This window comes from Thalassophryne amazonica, chromosome 14 (assembly GCF_902500255.1).
Source record: "Thalassophryne amazonica chromosome 14, fThaAma1.1, whole genome shotgun sequence".
In the NCBI taxonomy this organism is placed as follows: domain Eukaryota; kingdom Metazoa; phylum Chordata; class Actinopteri; order Batrachoidiformes; family Batrachoididae; genus Thalassophryne; species Thalassophryne amazonica.
The window spans coordinates 6884965-6901083 of record NC_047116.1 but is presented as its reverse complement, the minus strand read 5'-3'; positions in this window follow the sequence as shown (position 1 = coordinate 6901083).

Below are 16119 nucleotides of genomic sequence, written 5' to 3'. Positions count from 1 at the left end.
AATCATAGCATATAACACTTGCAGATACAAAGTGCACAGGAAATATACAGAACAATAGGTGCAAATACCAAGTGGGGTTAGTTTTTTTTTTATTTAAGTACATTAACACAGGGTTAAGTAGAGTAGACACACATACACACACGCCCAAAAACCCAATGCACAACATGCCTTAGAGTCTACCCCGGGTCTGGGCCAGCTCAGGCATCAGTGCAGTAAATAGTCGCGAAAGAGGAGAGTCTTTACTTGCTTCTTGAAGGTTGAGAGAGATGATCCTAGTCTTGTTGTTTCTGCAATTTTGTTCCACCACTGAGGGACAGTGACAGAAAATAGTTTTGACTGAGATCGCTTAGAGTGAGCAGGGGGCACGGCTAGGCGGTTTGTGTTGGAGGAGCGCAGTTCTCTGGCAGGAACATACGGCCTTAGTATGTCCTTCAGATAAGCTGGGGCCGTTCCTGAGGTGGTTTTGTAGGTAAGGGTTAGGGCCTTGTGCTTCATCCGGGCAGCCACCGGTAGCCAGTGCAATTCGATAAATAGAGGAGTAACATGGGCCCTTTTGGGTTGAGTGAATACCAAATGCGCCGCCGCCTTATGGACCATCTGCAGTGGTCTTATTGCACAAGCAGGTAGACCTGCCAGGAGGGAGTTGCAATAATCCAGGTGGGAGATAACCATGGCCTGAACCAGTAGTTGCGCTGCGTGTTGGGTCAGGTAGGGTCTGATTTTCTGTATGTTGTACAGCACAAATCGACAGGCCCGGGCGACTGATGCAATATGGTTGGAGAATGCCAGATGGTCATCGATCATGACACCAAGGTTTTTGGCGACTTTGTTTGGGGCCACAGTGGCAGAGCCCATCTTGAGGTTGATGTTGTGACAGATTGACTCTATAGCTAGGATCACTAGGAGCTCTGTCTTATATAAAAAGAAATGTGTTTTCAGGCTCCATTATCTCACCTCATTGAAGGACAAAAGGCAGCAACTTAACATCATTTAGCACAATCTGGATCAAATAAAGTTTCTTTAATTATGAACAACACAAATTGATTGAAATATTTAATAAAAAATCTCAAAATAAACCATTTCAGTACAGTATTGAAATTATCTTTAATTTTGTATAACTTTTGAGCAGCGTGGTGACCTATAGGTTACAGTTGGTTTATTTATTAAACATAAAAAGTAATACAAAAATTTAATTTATAAATATTACACTCAGACTGAAGTTTATATTGTGTTATGTTTGTGGACTGTTCTGTAAAACATACTAGCTATAAAAGAGTGATGAACCACAAGATGGATGTCAGCTGGGTCATTTTTAATTCAAAAAAATGCTGAATATGAAAATAAAATGAACATTTTTTGAGTTTTTTTTCCTATCGCTGGAGAACATTCTGTGTTTTTTTGTTTTTTTTTTAAACTGCATCCCCACTAGCTACCTCAAATAAAATCTAATCCGATTTTATTTCCCTCCACGGAACCAGATCTGGATCCTTTTTTAAAATCTTCACTTCACCCTGATGGTGGCGCTGTGGAGCTGTGCAAACTCTCCGACCACGTGCTCCTCCACCTCCTCAGTGACAGACAGAAGGTGCTGGTGTGTCATCTCAGAGAAATGTGGAGTTTATCCAGCCAATTCTGTTTATAATCCTCCTGACGCTCATTGGCGGCGTTTTATCTGTTTAATAGCGTTTTACGGCTACACGGCGTTTAAAAAAAAACAGAAGGCCTCTTCACTGTGACACCGAGCACATTGTTTGGGGAATTGACCCCGCTGGGTCACTGGCAGTCAGTCTGTTGTCAGGAGGTGGTGCAGCAGGAGCAAAGGAGGAGCACAGGGGGGGTTGGATGCTGTAAATCAATCAAATTATAAATCTTATTTAAAGAATACGAAGGAACATTTAGGGCACTCTGCAGGTTTTTCCTTTAAATTAATATTTTAAAACCCAAAGAAACCACACAGGATCTTATTAATGTGTGTTAACAACTTTAAAATCAAATCGCAGATCCAAACTGGATCTGCGATTTGATTTGGCACAATACAGAAAAAGGAAAAAGAAAGAAAAGGAGATGAATAAAGGAAATAACAGATGAGGCACAAACATGAAAGGAGACAAGACAAGGAGAGAGGAAAAAGGAGAGGGGAGAGAATGAAAAAAATGATTGAAGAGAACAGGAGTGAAAGCGAGGACTGGAGTCAAAAACAATGAGAGGAAAGAAATAATAGAGGAGTATATGAAAAAGATGACAAGAGAGAGGAAAACAGAGGAGGAGACGAAGGAAGGAGAGGAGCCAAGATATGACATGAGTGGAAAATGGAATAAGAAGAGGAGAGGAAACAAGGATGCAGAGAAGAGAGATGAAAATGGAAGGGAAATTAAAGAGAAAGTGAGAGCAGCACAAAAAGGAGAGCAGAGGACAGAAAAAGAGAAAGAAAAGCAGATTGACAGATACAAAAGACTAAAATATGAATAAACATGTAGGAGAGGAAAAGAAAGGAGAAGCAGCAAGGGGAGGAGACGAAATGAGGAGGAGATGAGAGAGGCAATAAGGAAAGCACAGAAAAGGAGATGAGATCATATAAGAGGAAGGAGAGGAAATAAGGACTCAAAATAAGGGCGCAAACGTGAGGTGAGAGATGAAACAAGGAAACACGACAAAACAGGACATGAGAGAGGAAAGGAAGCAAGAAGTAGAAAAGAAGATTAGAGAAATGCAAAAATGAGAGAGGACAGGAACAAACAAAAAGAGGAGAGGAAATAAGGAGAGGTAAGAAAAGGACACAAAACAAGGGCACAAACATGAGGTGAGAGATGAAACAAGGAAACACGACAAAACAGGACATGAGAGAGGAAAGTTGGAGAGGAGAGAAAGCAAGGAAATGATGCAAAAATGGAAAGGAAACAAGGAGAGGAAACTAAGACAGGAGACGAAAAGAACATAAGATGAGACAATGAGAGAGAGAGAGAGAGAGAGAGAGAGAGAGAAGGAAATAAGGACAGAGGTAAAGATTATTGTAAGGCCTTGCCTTACAATATAAAGCACCTTGGGGCAACTGTTTGTTGTGATTTGGCGCTATATAAATAAAATTGATTGATTGATTGAAAGATTATGGATAGAAAGGTGAGAATGAGGCAGGAGAGAGAGGACAGGAGCAAGAAAATATTGTGAGGAAGAGGAGGAGGAAAACGGGACAGGAATGAGGAGAGGAGATAAAAGAAGATAGGAGGCAGAAGAGCCCGGACACAGAAAGGAGGAGGATGAAGGCAGTTGTTCTTTCCCTGGGGGGAGTCACAGCAGGGGGTGAGGGGGCTTCTTCTCTCCTCCAACTGAGCCTCCTTCCTCAAGGTCATCTCTCTCCCCCTCCCCCTCTCTGACTCAGTCACCATCTGGAGATGAAACACGTCTGCATACACATGTATGATAATAACACACACGTTTGTATCGATTCTCTCTGTGTGTGTGTATGTGTTTTTGTTTTTTCCATAGAGGACAGATGTCCGTCCTCAAATACTCTTCGTCTTCTTTGTGTCTTCAAAGTCCACTGAAGAACATCTAATTTTGTGTCATATTCTGTCTAAAAATGGGATTTTCATCATCTTTGCATAATCTTTGCTCTAATTTGAGTAACATATCAAACATGACTTCTTGATAGAAATGTGCTGGAAATAATAATGTCATGATACATTTTGTCGGGTTTGGGAGCAAACGCTGTTACAGAGCAGCTTTGGATTCTGATCGGTGACCATGCAGACTGACCAGCAGTTCATCTGTTAAGGTTGCAGTCATGGCAATCCCTCGGTGATGAGGAGGATAGTCTCTTGTTGGATTTCCGGATGGCATGGTGGATGTGGAAATAACTGAACTGGCCTGGTCTTCACGCACACAGTTTCTTACAGATACTACATGTGGTTGTTGTGTGAAGCTTCTGCCGGTCAGGATCTTGCTCTCTCTCCTTCCTCTTCTCCGTGTTGTTCATCTGCAGTTTTTCAAAGTCTTCCACTCCCGTGAGGATCATTACTCATCAGCTGGCTCGGTTCCTCACTTGTTCTTCCCAGGTCTGCCAGTCAATGGAGCAGCTCTGGAGGTTGTGCTTCAGGAAGTCCTTATAGTGTTTCTTCTGCCCTCCAATGGGCCGTTTTCCTTCGCTCAGCTGAGAGTAGAAGATCTGCTTGGGAAGTTGGTTGTCATCCATACTAACAACATGACCCACCCACGGAAGCTGGGTTTTGATGATGACACTCTCGATGCTCTGGAGTTTGACTTCAGCCAGGACACTGATGTTGGTATAGTAGTCTTCCCACCTGCTGCAGAGGATACTCCTTAGGCAGCTTTGGTGGAGTCACTTGAGGATCTTCAGGTGGCATTTGTAGGTGGTCCAGGTCTCAGATCCATACAGAAGGGCTGACATTACAACAGCTTTGTAGATGAGAATTTTCGTCTCGTGTCAAAGTTCTCTGTTGTTGAAACCACAGGTGCAAAACCAGCCAAAGGTAGTTCCTGCACATTTGAGTGTGTGTTGGATCTACTCATCGATGTCAGCATTTGATGAGACATGGTTGCCCAGGTATGCAAAGTGGGTCACATTTTCCAGGACCTGTCTGTGCAGTTTCACAGCAGGGAGCTTTGGATTGACCATGTCGTGTGGAGGCTGATACAGGATCTGTGTGTTCTTCAGTTCAACGTAAAGACCAAGCTTGGTGTTGGCATCGTCGAATGCTTCAAAGATTTTCTCAAGAACTTCTTCCGTTAAGGATGACACAGTGGTGTTGACAGCATACTGGAAGTCCAGGAGCAAAGTGGTGGTGTCCAGGGCAAAGACGCATCCACCTGCAGGTTCATACTTTTGACAAGCCTCATACGGGCCATGTGCTGTGTATTTCTGTCTGTCTCACAAACTGGAGTATTATCAGCCAACATAATTTCAAGCAACAAATCCTGACTTTTTACCAAAAAAATAAAACATTCCCGTTGTACCCAAGGATTTTCTGGAGATACCACCTACCAAAGACATGCAGGCATTTTCCTTAAGTCAGTTCTCAAAGTCAGGGTTCACCTTTCACAACCATACAGCAAGACAGGAAGCACCAGGAATCTGAAGACCTCGAACAATCTTCATGAGTTCATGAACTCAAACATCCTAAACATCTTTCAACTTCAGCTGAGGTCCCAGAGCAGGGGTCACCAACCCTGTTCCTGGAGGGCATCTGCCCTGCATGTTTTCCAACTCTCCTTGTTCCACTCTCAGGCAATTAACTCTGTCAGGTGAGCTCAGCCAATCAAGAGCTGGAAAACGCCACCAACAAATCAGGTGTGACTTGAGTAGGTAGACGTGGAAAACATGCAGGACAGGTGCCCTCCAGGAACAGGGTTGGTGACCCCTGTCCTAGAGACATGGTAAGTGAATCTCTCTGCAACTTCAGTCCTCCCAATATATACAGACACAATGCTAATCCTTGAGTGCAGGTAGTCTTTGAAATCCTGGACTGCAGTCTTGAGCCAGGACAGGCTGCAAACCCAGACACTCTGACTTCTCAGTCAACTTCTTAAGTCCACAAAGATCACAGCATTGTCCATAAAGTCAAGATCAGTGAGACTTGGATCACTGACAAAAGGAACCCATGGCCCAAGTCCATGAACACATGAGGTTCCAGAACCTGAGGAACCCCAGAACTCATTGGTAACAAGTCAGAGACTCCACCTCCAGTCCTGTGCACAGGATGGCTCTGATATACTGGAATTTATTGGGAATCTAGCAAATTCTGAATATGTCCCACAAACCAGCCTCAGGTCAACCGCTTTTCCAAAAATAAAGAAAGAAATAATTTCCCATTCCTCTATATTTTCATTTCCTTCACTGTCAGCCTCTCTCCTTATTACAGTGCCATGTTTCCTTTCCTTTCCTCTTGATTTCACCCACCTTCCTTTCCTTTCATGTCCTCTGCCATCCTACCCTTGTTCTCTTTCCTTGTTTCCTCTCCTCTCCCCCTTTTCTCTTTGAATTTTGCTGTTGGTATTTGTCCTTCATCTCTCCTTTTCATGCAATTTCAGTTTATTTTCATTTATAGAGCGCCAAATCACAACAAAGTTGCCTCAAGGTGCTTCATACAATTAAAGTCTAACCTTACCAGCCCCCAGAGCAAGAACACAGGCGACAGTGGTAAGAAAAAAACTCCTTCTGATGATTAGAGGAAAAAACCTCAAGCAGACCAGACTCAGAGGGGCGACCCTCTGCTTGGGCCATGATACCAACACAATTTACAAAACAAATGATGAAAAGAATATACAGGAAATTTTGCCGGTGCACAGGACGGGAGGGTTACAGAAACAGACACATGCCTTCTTTTTTCTGTTTTCTTCTCCTTTCTCATGTCCTCTCTCCTCTCCTCTTCCTCCTTGCTTTTTGCTACTTTCCTTTTTCCCCTCACTTATTTCTCCTTTAAGTCCCTTTCCTCTCTGCTGTCCTTATTTTTACTTTCTTTTCTTTTGCTAACCTCTCATCTCCTTCCCTTTGCCTTGTCATCCACTTGTTCTCTCCATTTTCTTCCATCTCCCATCAAATTCTTTCTCCCTCCTCTCCTTTTATGTCCTCCCCTGCTCTTTGCCACTCTCCTCTGTCGTCTCCTCGGTTTCTTTCCTTCCCTCCCCCTTTGATGTCTGTCACATCATCCAGCTCCTCCCCTCTCTTCTTGGTCGGGCCTTTTCGCTTCTCCTCAGCCGGCATGTTCTCCTCCTCCGTCTGCAGTGAATCACTCCATCAGACGTCAAGGTGCTGTGTCTAAAAGAAAGGAGCGCTCTTTGAAAGGCGGCGTGGTGTCCGTGGGGTAGGAGGTTTGACACTCAGAGATAAATCACAAAGGCTTCGATAAACAGCACTTTGATTCTATCCCAGCAGACGTATCTCTGCGCTTCCTCTTGTTCTGCTTCCTCTCCAGCATCTAATTTTCTCTTCACACCTGAATGTCATTCCTCTGCACAGTGACAAGTGTCTTCGCTCTCATCAATCAGAACGGCGGCAGTGGCGTCTGTCGTTTTTCTGACTCGACACATTTAGTAACGACTGCATTCAGACTGATGGCAAAGCGAATTTAATCCACTTCAAAGCCCCACGTGCCTCATACGGAATCTACATCTAGACTTACACCAGGAAGAACATCTGGTGTAAAACTTCTGCCAAATCCAGACCAGATCAGAAACTTCAAGCAAGAATAGAAAAAGCTAAAAGAAAGTAGTACATCTGCAAAAAGGAAAACTTTATAAAAACTCTCAGACACCAGACGGGTCAGATTAGGTGAAAATCCTGAAATTTGACTTGTGGTCATTAAACGCCTCAAAGAAATTCTTCTGCACGTAAAATGAAAAAGAAAAAGTATTACAGTTTTATGGATTCATCTTCCTTAATAAACACTCAGGTACATTTTCTAAACATTCTGTCAGGCTAGTTTGGAAAAGCCTCATCACTCACACCACATCACAGACTCGAGGGGAGGAGGAGTAACAGGAAGACAGAGGACGGGAAGGAGAGGAACAGTAGTAGCCAATAAACCAATAGTGATCAGTATGTCTGGTATTTATATTTGCAATTTTTTTTTTTTACTTTCACTTTTGATGCTCTGTGTGCTTCTTACCCTGTGTGCTGCTATACAGTGCTGCTGGAACCTCAATTTCCCTGAGGGAGTCTTTCCAAGAGATTAATGAAGTTCTATCTAATCTAATCTAATCAGGATGGTTTGGATCAACCAACTCAATCAACTTTTTTCTTATATAGCGCCAAATCACAACAAACAGTTGCCCCAAGGCGCTCCATATTGCAAGGCAAGGCCATACAATAACCATGAAAAACCCCAACGGTCAAAACAACCCCCTATGAGCAAGCACTTGGCCACAGTGGGAAGGAAAAACTCCCTTTTAACAGGAAGAAACCTCCAGCAGAATGGATGAAGGGTACATAGGGAGAAGGATGCTGAGGATGGAGCCACCAATCAGAAGAAGAGGGGGTCAAAGAGGAGGTTTATGGCTGTGCTGAGGGAGGATATGCTTTAGAGGAAGATGTGGAGGATGGGGTGAGATGGACATGGAAGATCTGCTGTGGAGCCCCCTAATGGGAGCAGCTAGAAGAAGAAGAAGTGTGAAGCAGTCAGTATGTGTGGAAAGGATCATATTATATAAGGAAAAATCTGACCATTTCCTCATCCTTGTGATCCGCTGTCACTGGTGATGTCTTCTAACAGCAGCCTGAAAGAAAAGAAGGGAGCAAAGTGTGTGTGTGTGTGTGTGTGTGTGTGTGTGTCTCCTTTCCTAACGATTCATTTTTCTTACACTTATTTTAGTTGCTTCTTCCCAACTCTTCTCATCTCACCCTCATCCTTGTTTCATTTGTCCTTGCAACTGTCCTCTACCCACTTACATATTGTGTCCTCTCCTCCTAACACCTTCCCATTTTTGTTCACCTTTGCTAATTCCTATTAGCTGTATCCTTTCTCCTCTCATTTCCTCTCCTAACATCCCCACTCCTTGATTTAATTCCTCCATGTGAACCATTCTTTCCTCTTCTTTCTTCTCCTTGATTTATTGTTAACTTCTTTTTTATCTCCCCATTTCCTCTCCTTCATTCACTCCTTGTTGTCTCATTTCCTCTCCTTGATTCACTCCTTGCTGTCTCCTCTTTCCTCTCTTCATTTCCTCTCCTTGATTCATTGTTAACTTTTTATCTCTCCATTCTCTCTCCTTGATTCACTCCTTGTTGTCTCCTCATTTCCTCTCCTTGATTCATTGCTAACTCCTTCTTCCTCTCCTCATTTCCTCTCCTCAATTCACTCCTTATGGTCTCCTCATTTCCTCTCCTTTGATTCATCACTCCTTGTCTCCTCTTTCCTCTCATTTCCTCTCTTTGGTTCATTACTCCTTGCTAATGATGCTCAGACTTTTCCTTCCGCTGGACATAAAATTGTCTCAGAAGATCTCGGTGAATTCTGCACTAACGTACCTAAAAGTTAACTTTGGCAAAAGTTTCCTTTTAATGTCGTAACTCAGAGAAATAAAACAGTTTCATTATTTTGTGTTGTGCCTCCTGATGCGGAGTTTTATTATTATTATTATTATTATTATTTGTTTGTTCTCGCTCAGAGGGAAGAGGAAGCTGGTTCTTCCCTCCGTTTCCACCTTTAAGCGTCTCCTGGTTTCCTCTGTGCCGAGTGCATGCAGAGCAGGAGTGGGAGTGGGTGTGGGAGGAGGGCGAGCGACGACGGCCTCAGCAGGGCTATTTTTACGATTCACATAAAACAGAAGATATGGAGATGAAGCATCTATATGCTACCTGAGGAGCTCCTCAGTCTGGACCGACAAGCTCTCGTCTGGTTTGTGCTCTGCAGAGGATCCACGCCGAGATGAATGAGTGCAATAACCCCACTGTCAGGAGAGCGAGCGGGAGGCGGGAGCAGGAGGCAGGGAGGGTCATGATGGTGTAAACATGCAGCCAGAACTTGCAGCTCTGTTTTTACTACAACACAGGGGGAGGAAACAGGGAGGAGGAGGAGAGAGTGAGGCAGGAGGAGACCTGAGCCGTGCATAATGTATGGACCCAGTGGAGAAGTGTGGACGGGAACTGTTATGAATTCTAAAATCCCATCCAGGGGCCACAGAGAGAACCAGTCCTCTGTCTGATCCAGGATTTGATTAGAGATCAGTTTTTATTGCCCCCCCTACAGAGCGACACAATGGCGAGGGTCAGACGTGTGCGAATTTAACTCAGCTGTAAAAAATGACATCAAACCGGACGTCTGGATCAGGAGTTCAAGGACCCAGGACGGGCTGGATCCACTGTGTGGTAACAATTGTTGTGAAAGTGTAGTGACACGGACCCACAACAGGGGGCGCAAATGAACGGTCAATAGATGAACCAAAAGGTAACAATTTAATGTTGTGAAATGTGCACAACGAATATACAGACAATCTCAGAATATGATTACAGTCAAATTACAAAGGTGACGTGTGGGCAGGCTCGAGGATAGAAGACGTCTGTCCTGAGAAGGGCCGGAACCACACGATTTCTGCCACCACCGAACCTGGTGAATACTGGAGCCGCCCAAGTCCCGAATTCCCAGGTGATCACCGTCTCCGACTGTCGGATCTGGTACTGCTGGCGAGAACAAAGACAGTCAAGTGTGGGTGTGTGTACACCCAGTAACAACAACGGTGGGAATGCCACCTCCACCTCTCACTCAATATGTGATGAGTACCGCAGTGATTCCTCAGGGGAAAAGAGTGCCGTCCTGCACTCACTCAGCTTCCACAGATAGAGGAACCGGTACTCCTGCAAACACTCACAATATACAGATATATTGTAACACAAAACGACTGAGGATATTACCTTCAATGAAGTATGATATCTCGGCGATGAGGTGGAGATGACGTCTGGGTTTTATGGAGTGAGGTGATGAAGAATGAGTCACAGCTGTCAGGAAGTAATGAGTAACAGCTGTCACTCCCGGCTGTGTCCGTGGCGGCAGCGCCCCCTCGTGCCTGAAGCCCGCACTTCAGGCAGGGCGCCCTCTGGTGGTGGGCCAGCAGTACCTCCTCTTCTGGCGGCCCACACAACAGGACCCCCCCCCCCTCAACGGGCGCCTCCTGGCGCCCGACCAGGTTTGTCGGGGTGTCGGCGGTAGAAGTCGGCCAGGAGGGCCGGATCCAGGATGAAGCTCCTCTTCACCCAGGAGCGTTCTTCGGGTCCATATCCTTCCCAGTCCACCAGATATTGGAACCCCCGGCCCATTCGACGGACGTCCAGGAGCCGGCGCACTGTCCAAGCCGGCTCCCCGTCAATGATCCGGGCAGGAGGCGGTGCCGGACCGGGAGCACAGAGGGGTGAGGTGTGGTGAGGTTTGATCCTGGAAACATGGAAGACCGGGTGGATCCGCAGTGAAGCTGGGAGCTGGAGCTTCACCGCGGCAGGGCTGAGGACTTTGAGGATACGGAAGGGGCAGATGAACCTGTCCATCAATTTTGGAGACTGTACTTGCAGGGGGATGTCCTTCGTTGACAACCACACCTCCTGCCCGGGCTGGTATGCAGGGGCCGGGGACCGCCGGCGGTCTGCATGGGTCTTGGCCCTCGTCCGGGCTTTCAACAAGGCAGAACGGGCGGTGCGCCACACCCGACGGCACCTCCGAAGATGGGCCCGGACCGAGGGCACACCGACCTCTCCCTCCACCACGGGAAATAATGGGGGCTGGTACCCCAAACACACCTCAAATGGGGAGAGGCCGGTGGCAGAAGACACCTGGCTGTTATGCGCATACTCGATCCAGGCCAGATGGTTACTCCAGGCCGTCGGGTGTGCGGATGTTACGCAGCGAAGGGTCTGTTCCAGTTCCTGGTTGGCCCGCTCTGCCTGTCCGTTCGTCTGTGGATGGTACCCGGATGAGAGGCTCACGGTGGCCCCCAGTTCCCTGCAGAAGCTCCTCCAGACGTGTGAGGAGAACTGGGGACCACGGTCAGAGACGATGTCGGTGGGTATCCCATGCAGACGGACGACGTGGTGGACCAGGAGGTCTGCTGTCTCTGGGCGTTGGGAGCTTCGGGAGGGCCACGAAGTGGGCCGCCTTGGAGAATCGGTCCACTATCGTGAAGATGGTGGTGTTGCCCTGGGACGGCGGGAGGCCCGTGACGAAATCCAGGCCGATGTGGGACCAGGGGCGATGAGGCACCGGTAATGGCTGGAGAAGTCCTTGGGACCTTTTATGGTCTGCCTTGCCCCTGGCACAGGTGGTGCAGGCCTGGATATACTCCCGGACGTCGGCCTCCATAGACGCCCACCAGAAGCGCTGCCGGGCAACTGCCACGGTCCTTCGCACCCCTGGATGACAGGAGAGCTTGGAACCGTGACAGAAGTCCAAGACTGCAGCTCTGGCCTCTGGTGGGACGTATAAACGGTTCTTTGGACCTGTTCCTGGGTCCGGGCTCCGTGCCAGGGCCTCCCGGACGGTCTTCTCCACGTCCCAGGTGAGGGTGGCCACGATAGTGGACTCCGGCAGGATGGGCTCCGGTGGATCCGACAGTGCAGTTTTGACCTCCTCTTCGTGTACCCGGGACAAGGCATCCGACCTCTGGTTCTTGGTCCCGGGGCGATAGGTGATCTGGAAGTCAAAACGCCCGAAGAACAGTGACCAGCGGGCTTGCCTGGGGTTCAGCCGCTTGGCGGTCCTGATATACTCCAGGTTCCGATGGTCAGTGAAAACCGTGAACGGCACAGACGCTCCCTCCAACAGGTGTCTCCACTCCTCAAGAGCCTCTTTCACCGCAAGGAGTTCTCGATTGCCAACGTCATAGTTCCGTTCAGCCGGGGTCAACCTGCGTGAAAAGTAGGCACACGGGTGAAGAACCTTATCGGTCTCTCCGCTCTGGGACAGCACGGCTCCTATCCCCGAGTCAGAGGCGTCCACTTCAACCATGAACTGGCGGCTAGGGTCGGGCTGCATCAAAACTGGCGCAGTAGAGAACAGTCGTTTCAACTCCTTGAACGCGGCTTTGCACCGATCCGACCAGGTGAAGGGGACTTTTGGAGAGGTCAGGGCTGTCAGGGGGCTAACTACCTGACTGTAGCCCTTAATGAACCTCCTATAGAAATTAGCGAAGCCGAGGAACTGTTGCAGCTTCCTACGGCTTGTTGGTTGGGGCCAATCTCTCACCGCCGCAACCTTGGCCGGATCAGGGGCGACGGAGTTAGAGGAGATGATAAACCCCAGGAAGGACAAAGACGTGCGGTGAAAGTCGCACTTCTCGCCCTTCACAAACAGTCGGTTCTCTAACAACCGCTGCAGGACCTGACGTACATGCTGGACATGGGTCTCAGGATCCGGAGAAAAGATGAGAATATCGTCCAGATATACGAAGACGAATCGGTGCAGGAAGTTACCGCAAGACGTCGTTAACCAAGGCTTGGAACGTCGCGGGGGCGTTGGTGAGGCCGAACGGCATGACCAGGTACTCAAAGTGACCTAACGGGGTGTTAAATGCCGTCTTCCATTCGTCTCCCTTCCGGATCCGAACCAGGTGATACGCATTTCTAAGATCCAGCTTAGTAAAGATTTTGGCTCCATGCAGGGGGGTGAACACGGAATCCAACAATGGCAACGGGTATCGATTGCGAACCGTAATCTCATTCAGCCCCCTGTAATCAATGCATGGACGGAGTCCGCCATCTTTCTTGCCCACAAAGAAGAAACCTGCCCCCATCGGGGAGGTGGAGTTCCGGATCAGCCCGGCAGCTAATGAGTCCCGGATGTAGGTCTCCATTGATTCGCGCTCAGGTCGTGAGAGGTTGTACAGCCTGCTGGACGGGAACTCAGCGCCTGGAACCAAATCAATGGCACAATCGTACGGACGGTGCGGGGGAAGGGTGAGTGCCAGATCCTTGCTGAAGACGTCAGCAAGATCGTGGTACTCAACCGGCACTGCCGTCAGATTGGGAGGGACTTTGACCTCCTCCTTAGCCTGTAAACCGGGAGGAACCGAGGATCCTAAACACACCCGATGGCAGGTTTCGCTCCACTGAACCACCACCCCAGACGGCCAATCAATCCAGGGATTGTGCTTCAACATCCATGGGATGCCCAAAATCACGCGGGAGGTAGAAGGAGTTACAAAAAACTCAATCTCCTCCCGATGGTTTCCAGACACCACCAGAGTTACTGGTTGTGTCTTGTGTGTGAGTAAAGGGAGGAGGGTGCCATCTAGTGCCCGCACCTGCAATGGCGAAGGAAGCGCCACCAGAGGGAGCCCTACCTCCCTTGCCCATCTGCTGTCTAGCAGATTCCCTTCTGACCCCGTGTCCACCAGTGCTGGGGCTTGAAGGGTTAAATCCCCGCTCAGGATTGTGACTGGGAGTCGTGTGGCAATCTGTGTGTGTCTCACTTGAATGTTTTGACCCCCCCTTAGCCCAGTCTCTAAGGGCGAGTGTTGTCGTTTTGGCCGTTTGGGGCAGCTTCTCTGTGTGTGCTCAGTTGAGCTGCAGAGAAAACACTCTCCACAGATCAACCTCATTTTGGCCCTGTGCGTTTCCCTAACAATGTCAGCAGGGGGAGCTGTTGCCCCACAAAGCGCTGCGGCTGTGGAGCGTGGGGAGGGCGGCCCCTTTTCGAACCCGGAAGGGAGAGGGGTGGCGCGTATCCGGTCACGTCCTTCGCCTCGCTCCCGACGGCGTTCCTCCAACCGATTGTCTAACCGTATAATGAGATCGATAAGCCCATCTAAATCCCGCGGCTCCTCCTTAGCTACCAGCTGCTCCTTCAGAACCAACGACAGTCCGTTTATGAAGGCGGCGCGGAGCGCAACGTTATTCCAGCCGGACCTCGCAGCCGCGATGCGGAAGTTGACTGCATAAGCGGCTGCGCTCTCGCGTCCCTGACAGCAGCACAGTTGAAGCGGTCTCTCCTCTGTTAGGGTGATCAAACACTGTTCTGAACTCCCCCACAAACCCAGTGTATGCTGATAACAACCGTGAGTTCTGTTCCCAGAGCGCCGTAGCCCAGGCGCGTGCTTTACCCCGAAGCAGAGCAATCACATAGGCTATTTTACTAGCATTTGACGCGTACATGACGGGACATTGTGCGAAGACAAGCGAACACTGCATAAGAAAGTCCGCGCACATCTCCACACAACCTCCGTACGGCTCAGGAGGGCTTATGTATGCTTCAGGGGATGGTGGGAGGGGTTGTTGAACCACCAGTGGAACGTTCATATCCTGCACAGGGTCGACAGGAGGACGAGCTGCAGCAGCGCCCTGAGCGCTCGCCGCCATCTGCGCGGAGAGAGCCTCCACCCTGCGGTTCAGGAGGATGTTTTGCTCAGTCATTTGATCCAACTGAGCCGTAAAGGCGGTGAGAATGTGCTGCAGCTCACCAATCACGCCTCCTGCAGACGCCTGCGCTCCCTGCTCTCCCATTGGTCGTTCAACAGCCGGGTGACGCCCCTTGGAGTCCATGACGCTGGCCGAGATATCCTGTTGTGAAAGTGTAGTGACACGGACCCACAACAGGGGGCGCAAATGAACGGTCAATAGATGAGCCAAAAGGTAACAATTTAATGTTGTGAAATGTGCACAACGAATATACAGACAATCTCAGAATATGATTACAGTCAAATTACAAAGGTGATGTGTGGGCAGGCTCGAGGATAGAAGACGTCTGTCCTGAGAAGGGCCGGAACCACACGATTTCTGCCACCACCGAACCTGGTGAATACTGGAGCCGCCAAGTCCCGAATTCCCAGGTGATCACCGTCTCCGACTGTCGGATCTGGTACTGCTGGCGAGAACAAAGACAGTCAAGTGTGGGTGTGTGTACACCCAGTAACAATTATGGTGGGAATGCCACCTCCACCTCTCACTCAATATGTGATGAGTACCGCAGTGATTCCTCAGGGGAAAAGAGTGCCGTCCTGCACTCACTCAGCTTCCACAGATAGAGGAACCGGTACTCCTGCAAACACTCACAATATACAGATATATTGTAACACAAAACGGCTGAGGATATTACCTTCAATGAAGTACGATATCTCGGCGATGAGGTGGAGATGACGTCTGGGTTTTATGGAGTGAGGTGATGAAGAATGAGTGACAGCTGTCAGGAAGTAATGAGTAACAGCTGTCACTCCCGGCTGTGTCCGTGGCGGCAGCGCCCTCTCGTGCCTGAAGCCCGCACTTCAGGCAGGGCGCCCTCTGGTGGTGGGCCAGCAGTACCTCCTCTTCTGGCGGCCCACACAACAACAATGTGGGTTTAACCAGCATCTGACACTGATTGGAAGGTCGCAACCAGTCTACGCTCCATTTACAACAAAAGTATTACAAGAAGCGGTGGTGCTTATCCACTGATACCAGATACGGACTCCCCCTGAATGAAACACCACTCTGACCGAGGTTACTAACCCCTCAGCCAAGGCCTCTGTTAGTGAGAGATATATTTATTTTTTTAATCTCGAACATAGAGTGAAGTCAAGTCAAGTCTGGGAGCATGTGCTGGTGCCACAGCATCCATGTCTCCATGGAACATCTTGCATCCTAGATGGCAACCATCCAGGCAGATAACCAGTTCATCCCTGGATCTCTAAAATAACCACCTGTCTATACCA